Source organism: Schistocerca piceifrons, chromosome 1, assembly GCF_021461385.2.
Source record: "Schistocerca piceifrons isolate TAMUIC-IGC-003096 chromosome 1, iqSchPice1.1, whole genome shotgun sequence".
Lineage (NCBI taxonomy): Eukaryota > Metazoa > Arthropoda > Insecta > Orthoptera > Acrididae > Schistocerca > Schistocerca piceifrons.
The window spans coordinates 706,433,876-706,453,395 of NC_060138.1; the positions used below are offsets into that span (position 1 = coordinate 706,433,876).

At 42.5% G+C, this 19,520-nt stretch overlaps 1 protein-coding gene across 5 annotated transcripts in view; it reads left to right on the forward strand.

Moving 5' to 3' along the window:
* The window catches only part of LOC124710616 (carnitine O-palmitoyltransferase 1, liver isoform), a 267,710-nt gene that overhangs the window by 92,616 nt on the left and 155,574 nt on the right, over window positions 1-19,520 (forward strand). For 3 of the 5 annotated variants that reach the window (XM_047240939.1, XM_047240942.1, XM_047240944.1), the window contains exon 1: window positions 15,346-15,456. The exons of the other annotated variants lie outside the window; for them this stretch is intronic. The gene's annotated coding sequence lies outside the window, so the exon portion shown is untranslated. Of the gene's footprint in view, window positions 1-15,345; window positions 15,457-19,520 lie in introns of those variants that run through there. 5 annotated transcript variants of the gene reach the window in all.

A 19,520-nucleotide genomic window follows, 5' to 3' on the forward strand; every position in this document is an offset into this window, starting at 1 on the left:
GTTCAAGTTAGTCTTCACGCGAAAACTGTGGCAGGAAGTCTCGTTTTACAACCTATTTTTGGTGACTGTGGTAATGTCCATTTAACCTGCGATGGTTATAAAATCAAACCTTGATGAGTTCTAGGAACTGAAGACCGTGGATGACGATGCCGTAGTAAAAATTCATATTGATCTGTTAAATGATTTACAATAGGGAGCGACAACTTATTTTCGTGTTTGGAAGGCACTTGTGGACTCTCACTTTTGTAAGCTAGAATACTCGATAACAGAAGAATGTTATCGAATACGGTTAAAACAATAGGCAAAGCTTTGAATGAAAGCCCATCTAAGCTTATACACATCGAAGTAGATAACAGCCATACAACCGTGAAGACATTAACAAGCAAGGATATATTATTCGCGCTCGATTTTTAGGAGTGTGTCGAAACTTGAAATTCAAGGTGCATTATTGCAGACGGAGGTGTCTACGGAAGGCGAAGCCTTTGTCCTTAATAATGATACGGAAAATGGTCGTGTTGTTTTCTAAGCCGGCTCCAATCTACAATACCAATTTAAGCAGAAAACAATATTGACAGTTGGTACTTTTCAGTGTGTAGCGAAACACTTTCTCCAGTTATTCACGATCCACAGTGACTCTGGACGTTATTACGTACCATAAGTGTTAAGCCTTATAATAGATAGGACGGAATCACATTTGAAAATTATACAATGTTTTCTAGATGAATGTGGGAAGAGGCAAATCTTTTAATCCAAAAACGTTGGTAATTCTCTTCGAACAATCCATCCATGAGAGTATTACAGTTGCCTTTCCATCAGTCAAGATTACTGGTTGTCGGTTTTACTGGCTGAAGCTTGGTAAGTACAATTGTAGTTGTAAGAAAACCGTATAACCGTTGGGCGATAACGGTCATAATTAGTACAGAATATTATTTGCCGTTTTAAAAAAAATACTATATTACCATTATTCCTAAAATTACGTTGCTTCTAAAATCAAGTATATGTCGTTCACGCTACCAAGGGTTATGTACACTGCTTAAGCTGTGGATCTTAAAAAACTTCTGCCGTTTTGGTTTCCACAAACATTACTTTTTTTACATATTTCAGATGGCGAAAAATACTAACACTTTGTTTGGCTTTGGTGCACAAAGACTTGAACAGTGAAAAAGGCCAGTGGCTGCATTACGTATTTGGGATTAGTTCTGTAAATCCGCAATATGTTCCTGATGATTTTGTTGGTCACAAGACCAAAAACTCACCGGATTTGCTGATAATGTAAGAACCTCCTCACCCAAACATCTTCTAATTTGTGACCTGTCTGAAACATGAACAAACTAAAACCTACATAAGAAATAACTCTGCAAAAAATGGCCGCATCATCAAGACGGACCCAAAAACCAAAGAGAGGCAAGCTTTCATACAACAGAACTTAGATTTACTCAGAAATGGTGAAATTGGGAAATTAGAATTTGTGAAACGTGTTTCATACAAGATAAAAGAATTGCAGTTGTTTTCAGGAAATATTTTTTGTGTAAAATCTGTAATAAAATTTTTGTGTTTATGTGTAATTTATTTTCTTTTATATCTTTTTTTGTCCAGTATGTGCAATATCCTTTAGACAGTTGTAAATAGTGGCAGAGGTCGTGCACTTGCTCCCTTCAGGTTTGGAAGAGTTGGCGAGTTTGTGCAGTTGCTCTGCCACGAGCAGGTCCAAGTTGCTGAGTTCGCGCGAGCCGCTCAGGAGGCGCTTTGGGAAGATTTACTGAATTCGAGTGTTTCGTTTTCTGGCAGCAGGTAGAAATTGCTGAGTTCGGGGTAACCGCTTGCTACCCTTTACCTTTGCAGTGAATGTTACGCAACTGACATCGAGGAGCTGGGAAATGCAAGAAACTATTACGATCTTGCATTATCTTAATCTACAAAGCAACTGAGACAGGAATCGTAGGTTTGTGAAAATATGTCAACATAATTTTTCCCGGATAAAATATAATTTATTCCAGAATGCCCATATTCTGTATGCTTCGCGAATGATGTGTCTAAGGCTAAATTAATTCATCCGTTGTTATTTAACTTCGAGTCACCCTTCCCTAGCCGGCCGCTGTGGTCGAGCGGTTCTAGGCGTTTCAGTCCGGAACCGCGCTGCTGCTACGGTCGCAGGTTCGAATCCTGCCTTGGTCATGGATGTATGTGATGTCCTTAGGTTAGTTAGGTTTAAGCAGTTCTAAGTTCTAGGGGACTGAGAGATGTTTCAGTGTGTGCAATCATTTACTGTCAGATAATTCTTCCTTTGTATGTGATTGCGTGAGTAGAGTTCCGCGTTACTTACGGTGAATCCTTCCTATCTGTGGCATATGAAAGGTGGTATATAATCATTGTTTGACAATAGTAAATCTACAGGTACATTGTACGATTGTCATGTTATGGGCTGAACCGTCAACAACATTAGCTTATTTGAAAGTGTGGGTCTCTTAGTAAAGATCTGAAGGAATATAAAAAAGGCGCCAAAATTTAAACAGTCTCCAAGGAACTATTGTAGAGAAGAATTCATTTACATCGTAGATGTCAAGATACTCTTTCCCCCTAAATGCGGAACATACGGCCTACCCTTTTCCGGTTACTTAGGGGCGGTTTGTTAAACGATTTCGTGTAATACTATCAATAAACGCCTGAACGAGTGTTTAATATAGTTATGACTTCTTATTCGTATTTACGGACTGGTATGAACGTAAACATGCGAATTACTGCATAGTTATGCTCAGTTCCTTTGGTGTAGCGTACTTCTATATGTATACTGCATTAAATTCATACCGGTACTTGTTACGGATATTTGTCTCTCTATAGGCAAAGCGATAGAAACTCTATGAAATGATCAGAGGAGGAATCAAAATCAAAATATTCTTCATAGTCGTGCACTCGCTATCTCTGTTTCTGCCTGATTTCAGAATGAGTGGTTGTAATATCAGCACGAAACTGTTATCAGACCGATAACTTACTCAAGAATAATCGTGTTGAGGCGCCGGGAAGATGTGAAAATACTTATTGGGTGACACAATTTCTTGCTTTTCCCGTGCGGTATGTTGCAAAAAAATGATACCCCTCGTTACAAACTACACTGATAAGCCAAAATATTATGGCCACTGCCCACCGCGATGTTGGATGCCGCCTGGTGGCGTTGCGGCCACGTGACGCGGTAACAACAGTACGTAAGCAGAGCAGACACGGACGGGGGTCACCCTACCGAAGATATGGGCTGCAATTGAGATAAGCGATTTTAACAAACAAAATCCCAGAAGATTGGAGTGAAGGGGCCATCAATCCTCTGTCCAAAAAGGGCACACGACGAAAATGTGGAAGTTACAAAGGCATCACGCTACTGTGACACCCCCTGAAGCCGTTAGAAAAAAATCATAGAAATGAGACATAGAAAGGTAGTAGAACCTTTGCTTGAGGCGGAACAAAATTGATTCAGGAAAGACCGAAGTGCTATGGAGCTTATTTTTGCAGTAAAAATGCTAACAGAAAAGTACTGGGAATGTAGAAGAAATCTTGTGATCATATTTCTGGACATTGAAAAAGATAATGATAGTGTTCTTCGAAACAAGATATGAGAACGTTCGAATGACATAAAGGTGCCAAGCTAACTGACTGATACAGTCAAGAAGCTACACCAAATGTGTTATAGCTGTGTCTAAATAGGCAACGGACCATCAGAATGGTTTGAAACAAAGAGAGGTGTCCAACAAGGAAGTGCCCTATCACCACTCCTGTTTGTAATAGTAATGGACAAGATCATAAGATCTATCAAGAAAATAGACAGCGAACGAAGTGCCCTGGTTTTTGCTGGTGATTTGATAGTATGGGGAGGGACAGAAGCTGCCGCACAGAAGAAACTCAATGACTGGAACAACACATTTAAAAGTTTCGGGTTAAAAATAAGTAAAACAAAGATTGTAGAAGTGACCATCAACAGGCAAGGAACAAACTCTCATATGTTTCTAGAAGTCAAGGTAGAATCTGTTTTTCATTTCAAGTTCCCAGGAAGCGTGATGTCGAAAGACAACACCATTAAGCAGGAGGCGTTCAGCAGGACACAGAAAGCATCCAGTTTTTACAGTCAAATAAGAAATCTGCTCTGGGAAGATAAAATGCCACGAAAAGCAAAAGCGACTCATGTGCCACAACTATTTCGTACCACTCCTTACATGTAGTTTAGAGACGTGTAAACAAAGACCTTAGCAGAATTCAGGCAACAGAAATTAAATTCATTAGAACTATAAATCAGACAACTAGAAAGGACAAAATCAGGAATGATATGAATAGAATAACGTAGTTGGTATCTAGGTTCCTGTTACCAGTGTCACAAGGAAACGCAGGCTTCAGTGGTATGGGCATATAATGAGAACGAACGGCGAAAAACCTGCCATAAAGTGCTTCAACCTGAACCTCGTAGGAAGAACACCACGGGGAAGACCACGCAAACGCTGGATAGAGACTGTAAGATCACATGTGGAGGAGATAGGACACAAATGGGAAGTTGTCCTGGAACAGAAGATGTATGTAGACAGAACGAAATGGCGAGCGCTTGTATACCACACTAGGGAAACTGGAGTTAGAAAACGGGTAAACGCTGATGATGATGATGATGATGATGACTCTCACGAAGGACAGATTATTATTACGCAGAGGCTGTGAACGAATATCTCAAAAACGGTGAAACTTATCGAATGTTCACGTGGTACTGTCGTGAGCATCTAGGATAAGAGATAAGAAGGGCAGTGAAACTACCACTGAGCGCTGAATGGTTGGAAGTCCACGACTCTTCACAGATCGTGGAGTTCGGAGTCTTGGCTGCCCTGTAAAGTAGGGTGGATGGTAGTCTGTGGCATCTCTGCCGAAAGAGCACAATGCTGGTGCATGCACAAGTATTTCGGAGCACACCGTTCGCTGTAAGTTGTTGAACATGGTGCTCCACTGCAGACAACCCCTACGTGTACACACGTTAACACAACTACATCGCCAATTACGATAGCATTGGGCACGGAACCATCTGGATTCGACCGTCGGTCAATGGAAACGTGTCAGCTCTTCGGGTGAATCCCATTTTTGCTACACCAGGTCGCTGGTCGTCTCCGCAAAACGCATCATCGAGGTGAACGGCGGCTCGAAACGTACAGCACGCCCCGGACGCTTGCTGGTGGGAGCAGTATTATGCTATGGGGGACATTTTCCTGTGGTTGCATGGGACCTGTGGTAGTAGTCGAAGACACGCTGACAGCTGCGAACCATCTGCATCCCTTCATGCTTGATGTCTTTCCCGAAGACGATTTCATCTTTTAGCAGTACAATTATCCGTGTCTCGGAGCCAGAACCGTGATACAGTGGTTTGAGGAGCACTATAATGAACTCATGTTGATGCCTCGGCCACCAAATTCGCCTTATGTAATTGCTATGAAACCCATCTAGGCCGCCGGGCGCCATCACTATATACGCAAATCAGCGGCCCATTATTTCCGTCTAATGCTACATACCTCCACAAACATAGTCATCAACATACTGTCGGATCCATGATACGGAGAATCAGTGACGTATTTCCACATCTACATCTACATCCATACTCCGCAAGCCACCTGACGGTATGTGGCGGAGGGTACCTTGAGTACCTCTATCGGTTCTCCCTTCTATTCCATTCTCGTATTGTTCGTGGAAAGAAGGATTGTCGGTATGCCTCTGTGTGGGCTCTAATCTCTCTGATTTTATCCTCATGGTCTCTTCGCGAGATATACGTAGGAGGGAACAATATACTGCTTGACTCTTCGGTGAAGGTATGTTCTCGAAACTTTGACAAAAGCCCGTACCGAGCTACTGAGCGTCTCTCCTGCAGAGTCTTCCACTGGACTTTATCTATCATCTCCGTAACGCTTTCGCGATTACTAAATGATCCTGTAACGAAGCGCGCTGCTCTCCGTTGGATCTTCTCTATATCTTCTATCAACCCTATCTGGTACGGATCCCACACTGCTGAGCAGTATTCAAGCAGTGGGCGAACAAGCGTACTGTAACCTACTTCCTTTGTTTTCGGATTGCATTTCCTCAGGATTCTTCCAATGAATCTCAGTCTGGCATCTGCTTTACCGACGATCAACATTATATGATCATTCCATTTTAAATCACTCCTAATGCGTACTCCCAGATAATTTATGGTATTAACAGCTTCCAGTTGCTGACCTGCTATTTTGTAGCTAAATGATAAAGGATCTATCTTTCTGTGTATTCGCAGCACATTACACTTGTCTACATTGAGATTCAATTGCCATTCCCTGCACCATGCGTCAATTCGCTGCAGATCCTCCTGCATTTCAGTACAATTTTCCATTGTTACAACCTCTCGATACACCACAGCATCATCCGCAAAAAGCCTCAGTGAACTTCCGATGTCATCCACAAGGTCATTTATGTATATTGTGAACAGCAATGGTCCTAAGACACTCCCCTGCGGCACACCTGAAATCACTCTTACTTCGGAAGACTTCTCTCCATTGAGAATGACATGCTGCGTCCTGTTATCTATGAACTCCTCAATCCAATCACACAATTGGTCTGATAGTCCATATGCTCTTACGTTGTTCATTAAACGACTGTGGGGAACTGTATCGAACGCCTTGCGGAAGTCAAGAAACACGGCATCTACCTGTGAACCCGTGTCTATGGCCCTCTGAGTCTCGTGGACGAATAGCGCGAGCTGGGTTTCACATGACCGTCTTTTTCGAAACCCATGCTGATTCCTACGGAGTAGATTTCTAGTCTCCAGAAAAGTCATTATACTCGAACACAATACGTGTTCCAAAATTCTACAACTGATCGACGTTAGAGATATAGGTCTATAGTTCTGCACATCTGCTCGACGTCCCTTCTTGAAAACGGGGATGACCTGTGCCCTTTTCCAATCCTTTTCGTTCCAAAGACGGACAAACAAGCAGATTGTCATAATGTTTTGGCTCATCGGTGTATGGTTAGCGGTGAACGTGTAATTTGTAGGGTTCCGTACCTTAATCGGTAAAAACGGAACCCTTGCATGATCACTTTGGTGTCTGTCTGTCCGTCTGTCCGACTGCTCGAAACCCTTTTTCTCAGGAACGGTTAGACGTAACAAGTTGAAGTTTGCCACATACTAAAGTCATGGTACCTTGGCGGTATAATATACGTAAGCTTCTAAGTCAGTGTAATCAAAGCTACAGCAAGTTTTCTCGTATTTTGATACTTGCATCTCACGCATTAAGCGTATAGGCCACTTCCCCGTGACGTAGAATCATAAAATTTGGCAAGAAGAAATGTTTCGCAATACAAGTAAAGGAAAAAGCAAGAAATTGTTAATTTATAAATGTATCACAAGAAAAAATTTGTTGCCATTTGTAATACGACTTCAAACGTTAAATTAAAAATTCTCGAAAGTCTAGGAATCCGTGGGACCGATATCTTGCTTGTATCAATGTCGACAACACTCAGAATTCGTCGAGATCCTCTATTTCCGAAGTGGATGAACTGTCTATATACATAACATGAATTTAAATTCGGAGACATTTGTACCTATTACCATAAAACGCTATTGTCATGTATAACAAAAATGAGTATCCTCCATTCTGCGATTTCACGTGCAGAAGACGAAGTAAAAGATGTTAAAGGACTTGCTAACACTCGTACAGTCTGCCATGCAGTTCTCATACACCTTAGTTGACATACATGTGGTGATCATATAGTGCGATTCGAGAGTCCCGTCTCACTGTGTTACATTGGATTGATATACAAGTTTTAAATAGAGAAGAAAGTGGAATTAACGTAAAGAAGTGTCTTAAATCTCTATCCCTCCAAAAAGAACATGCATGCTCCCCAAAGTTTTGAAACGTAGCTCCAGTATATTCTTCAAAGATGAGTCTAAAGATTTAATTACCTTGTGTCAAAATATATGATTGAGAAATATTGACGATTCTGAAAAAAATTCCAGATTGAGTCTGCAGATGCTGTCAAAACATTCTTCTGACTATATTTAGACCTGTAAATACATGAGCCGTATACAAAAACTGTAGCTTCTCTTAGCAGTTTTACTGTAACCGTACGTGGTGGTGAATTGAGAGTCAAGCGCTGCCTCAAAGTAAGAATGAAAGTAAGATTATGTAGAGGAACTCAAGAACAAGTCGAAGTTTTAAGGCTGTCCGTGGGGCGTGCTCGGATAACAGAAACAATGGCGCACTGATAGCGAAAGGCGTAAATCCTAGTTTAAGTCCCGGTCCAGCGCACAATTTTAACTTGTCATAGATATTCAAGGGAAAAAAAGATGGCAAGTGAATATGATAAAATTTTCAAGACGTTTGACCGAGGATCAATTCTCCAAGGAAGTGTCTCCATTTCTTGCAGGTAACGATAGCTCTACTTTTGTATAATCCGAAAACGGCCTCATCTCATGTCAACGTTATCATTCACAAAAGAAAAAGTTGCTGTTTTATGTAAATTCGTAGAGAGAACGATTGTGCTTCAAAGATAAGTGCTTGTTCAGAAATGATGTTCCCATCAAGCCAAAAAGATATGTTAGGAAGCTTGATTCTTTGTGGGGCACGTTATATCTTGATAGAAGAGCTGGAGAGCCACCTGTGTTTTGTAGCACAAAATGAATGTCAGATATTCATGACTGGTATAACTCTGTAAGTGGAGAATATATTTTTTTTGCATATAATGAATCCTGACTTTATTACTACGGTATTTCATTATATAGGGTGTCGCATGAGGAACGGTGAATATTCAGTGATATGACAGAACGATCATTCGATAAAAAAACGTCTAGTAAACATAGGCTCTGAAATGCATACCTTAAGAGCGAAGAGCAATTGTTCATCGTAGATACTGTGAAACAATTTTATTGTACTGGAAGCTCTTTGATTTTCGTATTTTGGAATGAGGTAGTTTGCACCAAAACAAGAAAACATTATATAGTGAATATGGACTCTTAAAGCGCATACTTTAGGAGCTATGCGCATTTGTTCCAAGTCGAAGAGAAGTGTTTTACAGTAGCGAAGATGAAAATGTGGTAATAGCCCTTAAGGTATCAGAGTCGGTATTTGGTGTCACGAAAAGACCAAAGTTATCTGCCGATGCCCACAATTTATGGTAGTCTCGTCAGACAGGCCACAATCCAATGCAGATCTTTACGATCCCAGGAACTTTCCCACCTTGGCCATACCGTGGGAGGAAAGCAAAACCAAGCGACTTACAGGCACGTGCCCCTCAGTTCCTTGTTGGCGCCTGAACAGACGGAAAGTCCTTTCGCTCTACTAAGCCAATTTTATTTGTGGAGACTAATGAAAACTTATTTGGCGAACTCTCTTCCTTAGTAAATTTCGAAGTGCTACCGTCTTAAGACTGCAGATCCTACCCAATCCCGGGCGTTATTCTCTTGTTACAACTTGATGTACCTGTTACCATAATACTCCATCAGAACATGGTGCATAGTTTAGGTTTTATTAGGACTGAACACTGCAGAGAAATGAAGAACTATACCAACACTTGGAGAAGTGAAAAATCTACTTCGTACGATGTGTACTTAGACGCCTGCCAGTCAACCAGGTTGACAAGAGTATTTATCGTCGCTTTTGAGGAAGATTCACTTCTAGAGGAGGTCTGTTTCATGGTTTCCGGCTGTGGTTTGGAGCCGTATTTCTCACCCGCCATACAGCACAATTTATGGAGATTGTGGCCGGCCACCTCACGAAAACTCACTGTGTCTGCTACCACCTGTTTGTGACATTTGCGCGAAAGACCACACTCTTCGATCACCGAAATGCGATACCCTAATAAAGGAATGCAATACACAGCAACTGAAGGTATCTGATCGCCTCTCAATGTTTCGAAGCTCGAAAAAAAATACATTTATTTATATCTTGTCTCCACGATATTGACTTTCGCCACTACTGTGGCAAGATCGTCAGCAAATAAATCAGTCTGTGGAGGCGATAAGCCCTGTCCTCTCGTGAATACTGCAGCACCATCTGCGGGAACCTCGGCTTTCCGACCTTGGCCGAAAAACAACGTCCTCCTTTGGCGTTCACTTTTGGGAACTTTCCCTGCAGAAACCTACTGACTACGACGCGACACCAACCACTGGCTGGCGAAGTCATTGATTGTGGGTCCCAGAGCTGCCCACTCCTGTTCCGCAGCTACACCCACAGCTGATACGTCCTCACAAGGTACTCGACTGCCAAAAGCAGTGAAAAATAAAAAGAAAAAATCTCGTGTGAAAGCTACTCCGGTGACCGTATAGGCGCCAGATCCCCCCATGCTGTTGGACCCCGAACAATGTTCGTTGATGTTGTTCCATCCCCACCATTAACAGACAGCTTAAAGTGTTTTCCTGTCTCCTTCACGCCTAATCAGGACACTCTTAACGTGATTATTCAGTGTAATTACATTTGTTATTACCGTCACCTGCTAGTACTACAACTAATATCCTACTGTTCAACGATCTGCGTTGCTGTACAAGAAACACACTTCGCTGACGACCATACTCCAGGTCTACAGGATTAACGTGTATTCTGTCGGAACCATACTGGTCCCGAGAGAGCATCTGGAGGGATCTGTGCTTTGGGTCCTATAGATGTCATCAGTGAGTAGATTCCTAACAGTACCACATTGGAGGCAATAGTATTGCGTTTACAGGCGACCGCAGCGATCACAAATTGTAACGTTTATTTACCCCCAGGTAAGACACTACACACCTTGAGGTGATCATCTTAACTCACCAACTCTCCCTCCATCTTTGGGAATTTCATTGCACACTAATTCCTGTGGAGAAGTACCACGTCGTCTGGTATGGGCTTTCTGGCTTTTTTTCCTGTCTTGATCAGTCTCTCCTCAGTGACGGTACTCCTGTCCACTTCAATGCCGCCCATGGCACCTGTTCAGCTTTTGACCTTACAATCTCTTTCCTCAATCTCGTGGCTTCGCTACGATGGTCGCTAGACGACGATCTTTGTGACTGTGACCACTTTCCGACGATCCTGCCACTTCCTTGTCACCGCCCGACAGACCAGTTACCACGTTGACCTCTTTGAAGAGCCAGCTGGCGGTTGTCGATCTCAGCTGTCACCATCGCCTCCTCTCTGTCACATAGCGCCGACGAGATTGTCGGAGACGTCTCCCCGCGATCACCCGCACCGCTTGAACTCCCTATTCTATAGCCCGTGTCCTCAGTCGACTGGTGCCACGGTGAACCAAAGACATTGCAATATCTACTCAGGATCGTCGAAGGGCTCTGCAATGTCCAAAGCGACCTCCTCCACAGACCACCCTGCTCACGAACTTTTAAGCGACTCCTTGCTGTGGCTCGCTGACTAAGTAAGAAGGAATGCTGGCAGCGCTATGTCTTCTCATCGTGTGCCTCATCATCCCAAGTGTGGGTCGAGCTTTGTAGTCTAAAGCGTCGTCAAAGCTCAACAACTGTTCCGCTTCTACTCCTTCAAGAGGTATGTATTCCATGCTTCAGTTCTTTTTGAAAAACTTGAGACTCACTTTGCGACAGTGTTGTTTTCTTTTTATTCAGCTACATCTCGAAACGTTAAGTGCCACGTTGAAGATATCTCCTTCTCCTTTACCCGCCATCACGCCGTATTATACAGCGGGTTTCACAATTCCTGTTACAAGTTTCTAGGGTTTGTAGAGAGAGTGAGTAGATAAAGTTGTCTTAAGTAACCCATGTCCAGAAATGGACCATTTGCATGTAAAATAAGTTTGAAGATCTAATCACTTTCAAATCTCCCGCTTCGTTGTACGCTCATAATGGAGATAATGAGCTCTGAGTTGTGTGCTGTACCGGTGCTGCTGTTTGTTGCACAAGGTGTGCCTTTGACGCATGCTTTATACATACGATCCACAAACCCAGGTGTGCGTTGGTGGATAACCACTGTCAAGCCTTCTAGTTCCAAACGTACCAGTTCCTCGCAGCCGTTGTTCTAATCGAACGAAAATTGTATGTGAAGGACTTAGGCGATATGGAAAACGTTCTCGATGCATGGCGTTGTGCAGCTCTGCTATTAGACACCGTATAGTGAAGCGGGAGATATGAAAGTGATCCGATCTTCGAACTAATTTTACATTATATCCTCCTTTGCGGGGGAAGTAAGACCTCTCCTTACTTGGAGATGGAACTTCATCTGGTGGGCTGCAGCACCCTCAAATAAACTCCACGCTATGAAGGAGGCTACTCTTGTATGGCGTTCCCCTTCCGTTCCTCCCGGAAAGAAACCATCGTTACATATCGCCTCCGCATAGGTCATATCAGGTTAATCCATAGTTTCTTGCTATGTACTGAGTAACTCCCATGTTGTCATTGCGGAGCCTCACAGACAGTAAGCAGTTCGCAATTTGGGAAATGCCTCTTACCTCTGCTTCTCCATGCTAAGCGTGATCGTCCATATTCTCAGCCTGTAACACTGGCGGGCGACGTACAAACGGTTGAAGTTTTTTTTTCCCTCAGAGAAAGTGAGTTTCATTCTCAGATATAAAGTTTTAAACTACATTTGGACGCTGTCAGAGTAGATGGGATTGGGACGTTTCCCGCCGTATGCTGGATCTGGAGAACCCTCTACTCTATGTCCTGTACCAGCTGCCTTGGTCATCCCTCTTCTACACTGTTTTAATGGCTTTTAGAAATGGTTGGCCCTGTTTTTAGGGGTAGCACTCCAATGACGAAAAGACTTTAAGGATTCTTCATCTTTGATGCTATCTGATTATGAAAGAACAGTTGAATGGATTATTATTCTTCCTCCGAGGCAGTGGATGTTATTCCCATCGGTAACAATTTGACTACAACGGATAGGAGAACAGCTGTGGGAGGGACGTCGCCCGTTACATGCAGAACCTTGGGGTCCCCATCCACCTAGTGATCAGATTATTTCTCTCGTATTTTTTTGTTATTTTCAGTTTAATTGATGTTGATTACGTTTTTAAACTTCTCGCTTTTACTATTGCGAATATCCGTGCCATAAGGCCTTATTTGCACTATAACTGCCTTACTCCTTAGTCGGGTTGGCGGAGAGTCAGATATGGGTGAGCTTTCTCTCGCCACAAAGGAGTCCTGGGGGAGCTCTCTTCTGCTCCCTATCCTGCATACCGTCCCGATCCGTATAGTATGATCTCTTATTTCTCAACTCCGGCATCAATATGGCTTTCAATGCCTCTATTTTATCACCCCTACATACTTTCATAATTCGATCAAAATTCTGGCTGACGTCACTAACTCCCGATGACCCATCTCTAGACTGATACCTCGCCGTTTTGTCCGTTAACTCCCCCTTCCCCCTCCTCCCCTTCTTGCAACCAATCAGGTAGTGGAATATAGCTTAACAGAAGTGGGTCGTCACCCATAGGACTGCTCATCGAAGAAGTAAAAGTGAATCATTCTGTAAACACAGTGAAGACAGACTGAATGGCTGAAGTGTGAACAATCTGCAGGAGCTGCTTTGAACAAGAGAAATCGGAAATCGAGCTCGGGATTACAAAGAGTAAGTTAGGCGTTACAAACATTTTGTGTGACGTGGAGTGAATGGGGGTGTGTACACAAATGTGGTTGTGGATTCTTGTCTTTTTCACCATTGTGCTCAGACTTGAGAGATTGGTGGCTAAGTGAATACCGGAAGCGGGTTGTATCTTTCTGTCCAGTGGTCGAATAAGTGCTAGTCTGAGTGCAGTTATTTGTAGCAGCAGAGCTTAAACCTGTAGAGCAGGACTGTAGAGTAACATTATCTACGGAATGAGCATCCAGATTTCATCGCCAACATATATTACCACCAAATGGCACGCGACTATTGCGCGGCTTAAGGTTTAGCTGTAAATGCCCTGTAGACTTTAAATATAATTACGTCGGTATTGCAGACAGATCTCGTTCAAAAGTACTGCAGATGTTAGATATCTTAAGAATTTGCAAACCATGTATGGAATGAACTTGGCTTAAAACTTCGAAGAGATCAACTCAAGGGCATGTCTCTTATTCGCGACAAATGTCACAGATCAGATATCCCTGTATTAACAGGGAAAGAAGATATAGCCAGCACAACTTTTTAGGTTTTTTACTGGACTTTATCGTATTTTCTAGTCTTTGTATTAATAAATTATGCTGCAGTGGCATTGCGAAATGGCCTCCTCCTACGCTAAAGTGAAAGTGTCCTATATTATGGAAATAGGACATACAGCAAATTAGCGTTATGTACAACACATTGAAGGATCTTAAGGGGCGAAATTCTCCCGTTTTTACTTTCTGGTTGAATCTTTCTAATCTTTGTTCATCCTTTCAAAAACTAAAATATGAATCGCTTGTATTCATTGCGACATGGAAACTTTGACTTCTTTGAAATAAGCGCTATGTTTTGGAAAACTGATTGCTGCGAAAGAAACGACTGATTGAAATATGTACGCATGCTTTCAACAGCTTGACTGGCAGCATGCTCCTGCACTACCGAATTTCTCCAGCAGCTGTTTTGTAAATATGTAGGCATGTAGCCATATAAATTAACCCTACATTTTTATGCCTTTATTGCAATGTGTCTCGATATTAATCGACGCACAAATCGCCCTTTGACTATGAAAAGCAACTTTTCCTCCTCTGAGGAATTAAGATTTGCCACGACAGCAACAACAGTCTGGCACTGTTACTGTTCCTCAAAAGTTTCGGCTTAGTGCAAAATATAAATAACAGATTCATACCAACGTCACATGGCTGTTTCGGTATAATGTTGTCAATATACGCTGTTAACTATGCCCACTCTGTAGATTATTCTTACTCTATTAACAGTGCCAAATGTAGATTGTAATTAACCTCGGATGGCGTGCTAAAACGAGGTTGACTATTCGTGTTTAAACAAATTAATGGCCATAATAGTGAAGGACGTTTGGCAACAGTGTTTTCTTCACTACCCGTAGGATTATGATGTTGGTTAATAGCATTACGTGGGTCCCTCATCGTCTGGACCAGAGAGAAGAGTGCAACAAGCTTCTTCGAAGGGAAGGAGAGGAACATTTAAAAGCACGGTGCATTCAGTTAAGTTTTCTTAGTTATCAAGAAATGGATCCTTATGTATTTAGGCGACTGTTCTTCGTGCGCGACCAGCTGGAAAATTATCTGCTGCAGTGAAGTTTGGCGTCACAAGGTGACGTGCTTCTGAGGTAGCTGCCGCCAGCTTTCCAGGACGGAACGCTGCACGCCGCACGTGGCGGCTGCGGCTAGAAAGCAGCCTGTTAAGGGGAGGGGGCAGCCGGCACCGTGGTGGAGGGGGCAGAGGCACGCGAGTGGCGGTACTCCGCGCGGCTTCAGTGCGTGAGTGTCTGTGGCGCTGCGAGTGCGTGCGTTGTGCGGGCCGCAAGCGGTCTGCGTCTAGGGACAGGAGCGCAGCCCAGCCCGACAGCCACCTGTTCACCTACAAAGTGAGTAGTAGCTCAGCCACCAGGCATGTGCAGGTCAGCGGGAAACGCGCCCCCGGGCGTAGGCAACCGAGACGAAGATCCGATAAACTGTATCGTCTGTCGTCGTCATACTACCATTCATTACTACAAACAAGTATTGCAGTTTTTCTGGACTCACTAGTTTCAGTGTGATTTTGCTGTGCCAATTTAGCCCAGGAAACATTTAACAAATGTGTCGGTTTTCATGGGCGTAGGAATTTCGTGAATACTGGTGATGGTTTCTATATGATATAACTATGCTAATTTACCCTGAATACATTTATAGCAATTCACTTCCGAAACGAAACTGTGGCAAGCTTTACGTAGGAACTACCTTGTAGGAAGACTGTGAGAGTGAACGTACAGGGTGACTCGCACAATGTGTACACATCTCATATTTTTGAAATGGTTCGAAAAGTGATTTTGTGTTTATCTGCAGAAGCATTGCACCAACCCTGGTATCATTTAATGGAACGATGTGCTTTACCCAAACAGAACTCGAAATATTTAACAGGAAGGCGTAAAGATACCAATTTGTGTCAATATCTGCGTAAGGAAAACAAATGGTCCTATATAAGAAGGGCAGACCTCATTCCCGTCGTGTCATGTTTACGTGACAGTGGAGATAAAAAACTATGCAGTGCCGGTTCCTTCACCTCCTCATTTAACTCCAATCCGTGTTACGTTATTTAAAAAAGTCTCACAGCAAATATTAGGGAGCATCCCGTCTCGTATCTTTTTGAAGAACAAAATACTCTTCCGCTGGCGATAATCTAGTTTCGAAATGTAACCTTTCGTGAAACACTAAATGCCTCCTCTTATATGGGACGCACTGCAAGCTTTGATCCATTCCATATAATTTGGGTGTTTCTGTCAGCATTAGATAGCAACACAGTAGCAGGGTATTTCGGGATGAATTTATAACATTCATTTGTAGAAAACTGGACATGTTTCTTGGGATACATAGCGTAAATTTTTCTGATATTTTATATGTAGTGCTGTGCCGGGACTATCGAAGCAGTGATCTAGATAAGTGTGCAGGACTTGCTTCGGAAGTAGGCGAATAGCGTTATGCCTCGTGGGTTCGCCTCTTCCGAGTAAATGCCCCGTATTCTCACCTTACGTTGTTTCAGCTCATAGTGACACCTGCGCCTCAGTACCCGTAGTTAACTTTTCAGCCGCTTTTCAAACCATGCTAACGTAGTGAACCGTCGCAGCGATTGCTTTTCTTCCATGTAGTGTCGTTGCCGTTCGGTGCTATCACTGGCCAGTGCCCCAATTCCGTGGTTGAGATAAGCTGTGTAGACACCAGAGGGCGCGCGCGCGCGCGCACACACACACACACACACACACACACACACACACACTCTGCTGCGGAGTCGCGAAGCGAGCCAAATCATCACGATAACGTATTGAAAGACTGGCCGTGGGAAAAGTGTCACATTTTTTGCGTATCTCCTCACGATTCTACTTGTTAACTGCATTGATTTTGCAATGACGAAATAAACCGGTATCGATCTCTTTGATTATTCAATGTCTATCCGTTTCGCTTGTAATAATCTTCCGCGTGTTCGTTTTGATATGTATCTAAACACTTGTTAGGTTTCGTAACATAGAAAAGCGCCATAGAAAATAACTTGTTGATCTTGTCCACAAGTGAGCGATTAAATATAATCACACTTCAGAGCAACTGATTCTCTTCGCTAGAGAATTCGAAGAGAAGTTTGTTGTTGGTAGGTGTAAATTAAAACCTATAGTTCCCGCTGTTAATTCCCCAAGACAGTTGCCTTTTCACGTACTGTTTGTGGTTACTGCATGTGTTCACTGCTCTCTCTCCTCCTTGTTCAGTTTAAAATTAGGGCTAAAGACGCTGTATTTATGCTTCGGCGTGTAGCTTTCTATGTAGATATGCCGTAACCCAAGAGTCGAAGTCCTCCGGTCCGCTCTAGGAATAGAAAGCGTCTTGGCAGTGTCCACTTCCACTGTGCCACTATGCTTATATGTTGCGGTCGTCGTTGCATAGCAACGCCATGCAATTTACTGCGACCACGGTTACACTTCGTGAAGGTGTGAAGGCAGCGTTCATCGATATTTCAGTAGGAACCTCAAAAACGGTTTCACGGCATTGCGCTTGTTGCTGAGCTAATGCGTTATTGACAGCTGAAATGAATTCCAGTTGTTTACATTACCGGGGAGGAGGGAAGAGTCACTTCTTACGTTAGTATAAAGCAAATGAATATAGCCTCGAACATGACCACGACAAGTAAGCATTGTGGTGTTCTCATCCTCTTTCGCTTGATGAGAGATGTGCTTGTAAGACTTTCAGTATTATCAGTAATTGGTATACTGGCTATTAGGTAAGCATTGTGTAACTACGATGGCACTGGTGTTTGCATGTCATTAAGCCTCATAATGTCTCGAGAACGATTGTACAAATCATTCTTCATCAACCTCAAGGGTTGCCAGAGACGCCCTCCGCCAAAGTGACCTCTGTCTACGAAGAGACAAAGCTGTGAGTAGAATCACCTTACCTTCGAATCACCTTAGGTAACGAACCACAGTACCGAAACCTACCGCTCGCTTGAACTTCGTAGTTCTGTAGTGATGCCTTCGACGTGTTAAATCAAATATTTCCGTCATGGAAGAGAACGACTGTTTAATTAAGTAACAAAAGACGAAGAGTACTCTTTAGAGTTCAAACCAAAAATATCGAAATGTAAATTTTCTTATAGGTCACGTATACCACAGTTATTGAGTTTTTCACAATATCTTTTAATTCCTTTTGCAATAAATTGGATGATATATTTTCATTTAAATGGTGCTATAACCTTACATTTGCAGTCTAATTCGAAGAAGTGATAATTTTGGTTTGTTTGAGCCTTTTTTGTGTTGCAGTCAACTCCCAAGGAGCATCTCGTAAAGTATTCTTTCTTCTGTCTCTTATGCATATAGCATCACATCTGATTTCACAAAATACTGAAAGTCCTAGTTATCAGAATACCCTTTGAATGCTGATGAGTACAATAATGATGACAGATAAGCATTTAGATCGTGATATCATCTTGGGGTAAGGTACATTTTTAATGTACAAATTTACCCAGGACCGTGGGCGCTATAAATGAATTGTAATAGAAAACGACAAAAAAGCATGTGAACATAAGAAGGTGAAACTATCGGCAGGAGTAACAAGTGAAATCGCTGAAAGAGGACATGAGGAAGGAATGGAACATGAGAGCGGCAAAAAAAAAAAAAAAAGAAAAAAAAAAAAAAAAAAAGTAACCGAATAATGAGGAAGTCATTGTTGAAGTATGTGGCATACAGGAGCTGATTTATGCCATATCTAGAGAAACTACTCCGATTTTAGTGATTAAGATACAGTCTTGTGAGATAATATGCAGTTAAGTGAGTAAGAAAACGAGGTAAGCATTCTATAATAAGGAAGAAAGTCATACAGAAGTCTTTTTCGAGATACTAGCGGCCCTTTTCCTTGAATAGATAATAGCGACCCTGTTCCTTGAATAAATAAAAATATCCTTATACAGTTTTAAAACTTTCGAGTTCAAGGCTTTACGTGTGGTTGTGTCAGTTGCATACGTGCAGCTACTCTACGGGTTAAACATATCATAAACACTTCGCTTATGAAAATACTGTAGCCCACGTAACGAAGACCTAAAAAAAAATGTCGACTGTTGAAAAAGTTCGCGTAGTCTCAAATTTTTGTGCGGTAGGAGTGGGGAGCGTCAAGAACAACATACAAAAAATGCTGAGTGCTGGGTTGTGATGTCTTATTCATATTTCCTGTAGACTATGAGTTTTCGCTTTGCAAGGGATGGAAGAGCCGCTGACTTTAAAAAAATAGTGTTTTCATGATATAAAATTGATGTTTATTATTCAGTGAAGTGGAGTAAGAAGAAACAGTGTAGATGTGTACCACATGTAAGTGCAGAGAACCGCATTAATGGCTAAGTCATGTTCTTGGGGTTAACAGGGTGGAAAGGCGGGGCTGGAGGTTAGAAGCATGAGGGAAGATAGGTTGCCGGATGATG